We start from the raw sequence: 9,239 nt of genomic DNA on the forward strand, positions 1-9,239 counted from the left end.
TGATCGAGTCGCTCGAATGGACTGATCCCTGACTTAATCGCACCCATCAGGCCTTAGCAGCTTTATGCTGATGGGGGTTACCAGCTGAGAATTAGGAGTCTTGAGGGTACCCCTAATTATGGTCCCCGACAACGAGAATAGTAATAATGAAGCAGATATGTCTCAAATGTCCACATATCATTGGAACACATTACTTGCTACTCAATGTGATGTTCAATTCACCCAACATAAACTAAGACAACAACATCAACACACCCAACAACAGTTCAATTCACCCAACCACAACTCGGTTCACTTTTTAAGTTGCTTCAACAGCCATCTCTTCCTCAGAATCAATGGAAGTGCCAATAAGGATTCATACTTGCGCGCATCACCTGTTAAGATATCAAACAAGTCTAAAAATGTGTCTTCATCTAACCCATCTATCTCCTCCAATGTGCTAAAAATTTCTTTTGATGTCGGGCCTTTTGGTGCTTCATCCCTAATAGCTTCAGTGAACTTGTCTAATTTCTCCGCCATCATTGAGGTGAAGGAATCACTGGACCGTTGCCTCTTCAAGCTTCCTGAGGTTGTTGATGAAGTAAGCTCTTTACTGGTTCCCTCTTCCTTACTCATATCTCTCGCACCATCAGTTGGGGTCTTTGCCGCTTCACCGGTTGCATGATCTTTCCCAAACACCAAGTTGATCGAGTCCCAATATAAGACTGTCTTGTGTCTGTACCCATTAGCTTCTTTATTTTTCTGCAGAAAACAATTTGAGGTATCAGATCGAAAAACTTATTGAAGGTTCAGAAAACAGAAAACATGTTGTTCTCAGAAAAGAATGCCAGAATCTACCAGTTTTCTGGCAGCTCCTGTACGACTTCACACCACGCACATAGTACTATACTACTTTTTTGCCAACGTGCATAATTCCAGGTTTCTAGATCTCGTTTTCTGGCAGTTTTCTAGATCTCGTTTCAGAGAAAAGGAGGAGTTTTCTGTTTGAAATAGAGGAAAGAAAAAGAAATTCTAGAAAGCTGAAATGAAGTTTTCTGTTTTCTGTTTGAAATAGAGTTTTTTGTTTTCTGTTTTCTGCAGAAATTATGGGTCAAAATCCTGCCAACAAGTTTGAAATAGAGGAAAGAAAAAGAAATTCTAGAAAACTGAAATGAAGTTTTTTGTTTTCTGTTTGAAATAGAGTTTTCTGTTTTCTGCAGAAATTATGAGTCAAAATCCTGCCAACAAGTTTGAAATAGAGGAAAGAAAAAGAATTCTGAAGAAATATATAACTCCAGGTTGCACCGAAAGTGTTAAAAACTGAAACGATGTTAGCTGTTCACCGAAAGAGTTAAAAACCGAAAAATTCTGCCAACAAGTTTGACATCTGTACTAAACAACATCTGTACTAAACAAGGTTGCACAATCCACTATCTGCACTAAACAACATTTGTACTAAACAAGGTTGCACAATCCACTATCTGCACTAAACATGAAGTTTTTATTCTTTTATTCCTGTGCACTAAACAACCATCTCTTTATTTTTATTCTTTTATTCCTGTGCAGCCAATAGAAATCAAACATGAAGTTTTTTTTCTGGAAAATGACTACGCTAATCCATAATTTCTGTAGTCTCTTTAGTCTATTAAGTTGTAACAACAGAAAAACAAAAAACTGAAACTTACCGCCACATAAGCCTCCCATACAGAATCACTATCGACGGATATCTTGTTCTTGTTCCAATCCCAACCAAAGCCACTTGTTTGTAGCATACCATTGATGATAGTGTGGTGCTTGTCAAATGTCTTGTTCCTTGACATGATGTTGTCTTTTGTGATTTCCACATTGCACTTTTCTCGGACATTCTTGATAGCAGTCGTGTAGACATGAGACTTCCACCCATTTTGGCATCTGTCACCCTTGTTGTAGTACTCCACGAATGTGTCAAGAAGTGCCTTGTCCATATCATCATTCCAAGAAATGTAGCCCCTGCCCGAACCTGACTTCTTACCCTTCTCCATATCCTACAAGCAAAAAAATTACAAAGGTTAGTAGAGTTATTGAGGAGCAACACAATATTTGCAAAAAAGGAATATTTGAAAAATTATCATACATTGTCCACATCTCGCTTGGTAATCATCAAACATTTGGTTAGCTTTGGTGTCCCTAAAGTTAGTCCATTGATTTGATGATTGCACATTGGTAATCATACTCACTTCACTTTGAACATCATGAGATTCAACAGATATTACTTGATCAACTTGGCCTAAAAGTAAATCATCCATATCTGTTGGGGACTTGTTCTCAAATGCTAAGAATTAAGAACAAGGCAACATAAAAGATGTTAAATATAAAAGTCCTTCGTCCTTCAAAACATTATATCCCTTCGGATATAATGAATTCCGGACGAAGGTTATGAAGGAAGAAACCTTCGTAAACTCGATAGATGATAAGGAAGAATTCATATACGGAATACAAAGAATAATATAGATATTATCATCAACTTATTTTTATTTTCATTATAATATTCAGAATAACAAATTATAAAAGTACCTTCGGATTGATAGAAAATAAAGGTACAGGCGTGATGCAAAAAGCGAATGCCAAGTCAGCGTGAACAGTACGGGAGTATTGTTCATCTATTTATAGGCAAGGGACGCAGCCCGTGTAGAATTACATTAATGCCCTTTACATTTATCAATAACTCTATAGTAGTTCTTCAGGGTCTAATTTGCCTTTTCATATTTAAGTCGGTTCCCCTTTTCTGCTGTCATGCCGAAGCTTTTCTGCGCATAGCTTCGTGATCATCTTATCCTTCGTCATAATCGCCTTCCGTCTCACTCAAGCTTCGTCCTGACCGTACTCTTGTATACTCATAACCCGATTCTGAAGATACCTGTTCACATATTTCACTTGGAAAACATTGTCAAATCATGTTTTTGAGGACCTTCGGAAGCCGAAGGCCCCCAACAGTAGCCCCTCGCAATATTAATTTGCTAGAATGATAAATTCATATTGCGACATGGACGAAGGCCTTAAGCCGAAGGTCCAAAAAAACACCTTCCCTTTGCTAGAATAGCAACAGTCATTGACAAGCGGGACCCTCCAGTTTTCAACGCACTAGGTGTATAAATAAGAGCTTACCACGAGTTTATTTGGCACGCTTTCTTGCCATCTGCTCTTGCTCACTCGACTTTTAGCCTATGCGCAACAACACTTGCTTGGCTTTTAAAATTTTTAAGCTTCGGACTTGAGAGCACTTTCTCAGCGTTTGAGAAGATGTCTGAAGATAAGAAAGCTGTTGCTGAATCGAAGCTGAGCCTTTCTGAGGAGATGCATCTCGGGTTTCTTCAATCAATATCAAAGACCAATACAGAGAAGATCACTAGGGAGATTTTGGAGGGTTTATCTGAAGACACTGGTGACAGTGACAGCTATGATGTAGAAAGTGGGGGTGACAACTCCGAAGATCGACCGTGGCGACCAAGTCACACATTTTTCGGAAAATCGAGCATTAAACAGAGTCATCTCGATAACATGAGGGGAAGGTATTTTCGAGACATATCTACTGTGAGGGCAGATGACGGGGAGAAGACTGTGCCTAATCCCGAAGAGAATGAAGTCGTAATCTTCTGAAGCTTCTTAAAGGCTGGACTGCGATTTCCCTTGAGCAGTTTTGTCGTGGAAGTACTGAAGATATTTGAAATCTACTGTCATCAACTTACTCCCAAAGCAATCATAAGAATGGGCATCTTTGTCTGGGCCGTGAGGAGCCAAGGTTTAGAACCAAATGCAAAAAGTTTCTGCAACATACATGTGCTATTGTATGAGACAAAACCCTGGGGTAAAGAGCAGTATCACAACAACTTTGGCTGCTACAGCTTCGACGCCCGGTCTAGGTCAAGCTATCCCGTGCCAACCTTTCGGAAGAGATGGCCCTGCGACTGGATGACGGAATGGTTTTATGTGAAGAATGACTTGAAAATACGGGAAGATAATAAAGATATCATTATGCGCCCCATCTGGCAACGCTTCGGACTCCGGAGGCCGAAGGTGGAAATGAATGAAGCAGCCGAAGAATGCCAGAGAACCTTCGGCGTGGTTTGCTCTTTTATTGGGACAAGGGATTTGGTCCAAGAACACATTGCCTTCAGATTATGGCCACTTGTAGAAAAGTGGGAAATGCCGAAGGAAACCGTTAGAGAAACTGACGAAGGTGGGTTAGTTAGGCTAAAATACACATTCCAATATGGAGATAAATTCGTCGAGCCAGATGATGACTGGCTAAAAAGTATTGAGGCCATAAGTGATGAATTGCTTGGGCTATACTCGAAGGCCGAAGACACTGCACTATCAGCGGCCTTCGGAGGCCGAAAGAAAAAGAGACTCAACCGAGTATTTGATGCAATTGGGTTTGTCTACCCCGACTACCGTTATCCAACGCGGGGTCAAAAAAGAAAGAATACATCTTCTGTGAAGGAAGTTGCTTCAGCCGCTCCTGGCGAGCCGACGCCGAAGAGGAAAAGGGTAAAGGTTCTCACACACCGGCCACGTTATATTGAACTGGCCACAGTGCCTGAGTTTGTCGGTGAGACCTCTTCGGCCACCGAAGCTAAAGAACCAAATCCCCTGCCGAATATTGAAGGGCCGACCGAAGTGCCGACGACGGAAAAAATAGAAGAACCGAGGGCTGAAGAACCAAAGACATCGGAAGTTCTAAGTCCTTCAGCAAAAATTGAGGCAGCAACAAGCCAAAAGGGTCCAGCAGTGACCCCCAAAAGAAAAAGGATGGTTAATGTGCTGGATGTTTTGGAGACAATAAAGTCTTCAAGCACAACTCCGAAGAAAATTGTTAAATCTTCTGAAGTGCATATTGAGGCACTTGATGCCGAAGTTTCAAAACATCAATTTGAGACTGAAGTTGGGCCTTCGGAGCCCACCAAGGTGAAATCCTTGGAAGCCGAAGAAACAGAAACAGCAGAACAAATTTCGGCTGAAGAAACTGGTACTGTCGCCCCCGAAGCATCTTCCGAAGCCTTCGATTATATTTTACGTCATGCTTCGTGGAAAAATTTGACTGAAAAAGAAAAGCAAGAGGCCCAGTTTTACGCTCAAAAGCTGAATAATCCAAAGGGGGCGTTGATATTCAACAGCAGTGGAGAAGAAGACTTTTTGTATTGTGTCACACCCGGTTTTAGAAGGCAAACCGAATGCGAACCATGTACGTGCCAGGATCAGCAATTCACGTACACAGCAGTTACATAACATGGACATCATCACACAGTGCTCAAATAGTATTAAAAGGGGAATAATAGTCGATTACATCATATGTCTGAGATGTCCACATAGTCTTTACAATAATCAAAGTGCGGAAAAGAAACGTAGATAAACGCGGCCTTCACAGGCAGCGGACTGGGGGTTGCCGCTAACCCACGCCTAGAACTCGTCGTAGTCTTGGAACTCCTGGAAGTCTCCTTCCACGGCTTCGCCTTCTCCTGAGCAGGGGTTGCAATGCTGACAACCTGGGGATGGGGGGGGGTTTGGTGTGTAGAGCAAGGGTGAGTACACATCAACATACTCAGCAAGTGTCCTGTTTGGCTGTAGTGGACTAGCTTTATGTGGGGGTAAGTCAAGCAGTTGCTTTTAGTTGGTCAAATTATTATTTACTAGTAGAAAGCCAGGTTTTAACATTAACCCAGGTTATTAGCCCGATGTACCCTCTCCAAACGGAAAGAATACCACTTACCAGTACCATAGTCATAACCAGAACCATCAATCTCATTGCCACCTGTAAACCAAAATGTCTCTGATCAAGTACCACTAATCACTGGAGCTCCCTTGGCCGCTCATAACCACGAGCACGACTGATATATCAGTTTTCAAACACTCTGCGAGAGGTTGTGCACTTTACCCACAAGCCGTGATTCCATTTTTGCCCGGAGATCATGACTCTCCATTGATCACTACAAAGGTGACCCAGCAGGGCATCACTATGTAGCCTTTACAAAGATTCTCCTGGGCTGTAGCCGCCCGTTAGGTTTCCTAAATGCACTGCACTCCTCCCCAAGGGGCGAACCCAAACTTGGCAGAGCGAGCCGCATACACCGAGCCCCATTGACGGCACAACGGCTAAGCGAACTACACCCCGGATCCTCTAATTATTCAGCTAAGGGCACCCCATTCCACCCTCATGGTTGCACTGTTTTCCCGGGCGGTCATCCAAAGAACAGGTCTTACGGAGAGGCACTCGAGAAACCGCTCGAGCCCCCTTAAAGGCCACAAGTAGAACATCATAATAAGAAGAGGGGAAAACAGCGTATCATAGATAATCTCATCATGTTCATTGATTATAGTTGAGCAATAGCATAAAGCTAAACAATAATAATCCAACCCAAATAGGTAAACAAGGACATGGATAACAAAAGCTAATCAAACCTTAGGCATAAATGTGTAATGCAGGAGGTGAATTAAAGAATGAATAGGACAGGGGTAGGTCAAGGGACACTTGCCTTCACCAACCGACTGCTGCTCAGGGGCTTCTCGTGCGAGTTCTTCGGGCTCTTCAACCGGATCGTTCTCTATATGAGTGCAAACATACATACATCGATCCATTCAAATTAGGAAACAAACAGTACACCATACAAGAGAACGAGCAGATTAAACGTGCATAAAATATGACATACGATATTGCATTTACCATGGTTAGAAGGAAACGGGGGAAGGTTTCGCGTGGTTAAAGCTTACACGAAACGTATCACGGGTAGATGCATAACTAAGCGCTACGTGACTTAATTCTATCGAGTTTCACTAACAAGTATTAGCCACATGCGCTAATATAACTATAACTATTTTCAATCGATCAACACTAAACGAGATCCAAGATTAGCTACATGCACTAATAGAAACATAACCACTTTTAGTAGATCAACATTAAATGAGATAGACGATTAACTATATAAATTAACTAACGTAACCAATTTCTAAATTGAGTTTCCTATTTTATTAACATGAACAACGTGATTAGCGCGCATAAAATATAGGGGGTAGACGGGCAGGTCTGGGGGTAGACGAGGGCACGGCGAGCCGTGCTAAGGCACTGCACGCACCACGCGAGCAGCGCGCGCGCAAGGCCGCACACACGTGCCGCGAACTAGCCGTGCGCACGTCGGGGCCGCGCGCTGGCCGAGCTCAAGGCCGCGCGCCACAAGCACGCTGGGCCGAACTCGAGGCCGCGTCGGGGCCGTCACGACACGAGCAGGGCACGCCGGGGCGGGCGGGCGAGCACAGAGCACGGACGGGGCGAGGCACGGGCGGGGCGGGCGCGGCCGGGGCGGGCTCCATGGCCGGGGCCGGGACGAGGGCGGCCGGGGCCGGGGCGGCGCGACCAGGCGCGGCCGGGACGGGGGCCGGGCGCGGCCGCGGCGGGGCGGGGCCGAGGCGGGGCAGGGCCGAGACGGCGCGGGGCCGGGACGGGGGCGCCATGGCCGAGGCGGGGGCGGCCGGACCGGGACAGGGGCGCCATGGCCGGGGAGAGGGAGGGAGGGGGAGAAGAGAGGGAGGAGGGGGGCTTACCGCGCAGGGGAGGCGGAGGCGGCGCGCAGGGGGAGGGCGGCGGCGGTTAGGGCATGGGGGAGAATGACGGGCGGGGCCCATAGGGGAGGGGAGAGAAATTTTGGGGGGAGGGGGGCGCGGCTGGGCCGGCCGGGACGGCTGGGCCGCGCACGGGGGGGGGGGGGGGGGGGGGGGGGGCTGGGCCAAAAAAATGGGGAAGGAGGGGGGAGGGGAGAGAGGAAAGGATTTTCCTTTTTTAATATCTATTTCCTAGATGAATGCATTTACATTTTCAAGCAATCAAAAAAATGCATGGTTCGGCATGGTGCATCAAGCAAAATAAAATATTTTAGGGTTTTGCTTTTCATGGGATCTCAAGCCGAAACCCGCTATAACTTTGGAAAAGATCAAGGTTTAGCGGGGAGAAAAAGGGAAAAGGAAAGGGTAACGCCTGAATTTGGTGAGGGAAAAGAAGAAAAAATTCTACCCCCAAATTCAGGGCGTTACAAACCTGTCCCCCTTAATAGAATCTCGCCCTCGAGATTCAGGGTTGGCTAGCAAAGAGCTCTGGGTATTTGGCTATCAGATCATCTTCACGCTCCCAGGTTGCTTCTTCTTCTAAATGATGATTCCATCTGACCTTGCACATTCTGATGGTCTTCCTTCGGGTGACTCTGTCTGCAATCTCAAGGATTTGCGCTGGTTTCTCTGTGTAGGTCAAGTCCTCTTGGACTTCAAGGCCTTCCACCGGCAACTGCTCTTCCGGCACACGCAAGCACTTCTTCAACTGAGACACATGAAAGACATCATGCACATCAGACAAATTTTCTGGCAGACTGAGCTAATAGGCCACTTCTCCACGCCTTGCGAGAATCTGGTACGGACCGATGTAGCGGGGTGCTAGCTTGCCTTTGACTCCGAACCTTCTGACTCCTCTGATCGGTGACACCTTCAGATAGACAAAGTCTCCGACTTCAAAACTCAGTTCTCTTCTTCTTGTGTCTGCATAGCTTCGCTGCCTTGATTGCGCTATCTTCAGATTCTCTCGGACCATCTTGATGTTCTCTTCAGCTTCAAGTAGAATGTCTGGCCCGAACACTTGCTTTTCTCCAGGCTGATCCCATTGCAACGGAGGTCTACAACTCCTTCCATAAAGCGCCTGAAAAGGTGACATCTTCAAACTGGCCTGATAACTGTTGTTGTAGGAGAACTCTGTATAAGGCAATCGCTTGTCCCATCCGGACTGATCTTGCAACGCACAGGCTCTCAACATGTCTTCGAGGATTTGATTGGTCCTTTCGGTCTGACCATCTGTCTGCGGATGATAAGCTGAACTAAAATTCAGATGTGTGCCCAAGGCTTCATGCAACTGATGCCAGAAATGAGAGGTGAACTGCGTTCCTCGGTCTGACACTATCTTCTTTGGCACACCGTGAAGACAGACGATCCGAGACATGTACAACTCTGCCAATACTGCACTGCTGTAGTTGGTCTTGACAGGTATGAAGTGGGCTGACTTGGTTAAGCGGTCCACCACTACCCAAATGGAATCGTAGCCGGCTCGAGTGCGAGGCAATCCGACTATGAAATCCATACCGATTTCATCCCATTTCCACTAAGGGATTTGCAACGGTTGCAACAATCCAGCTGGTCTCTGGTGCTCTGCTTTGATCCATCGACAACTATCACACATAGCCACATACTCTGCG

Source organism: Zea mays, chromosome 4, assembly GCF_902167145.1.
Source record: "Zea mays cultivar B73 chromosome 4, Zm-B73-REFERENCE-NAM-5.0, whole genome shotgun sequence".
In the NCBI taxonomy this organism is placed as follows: domain Eukaryota; kingdom Viridiplantae; phylum Streptophyta; class Magnoliopsida; order Poales; family Poaceae; genus Zea; species Zea mays.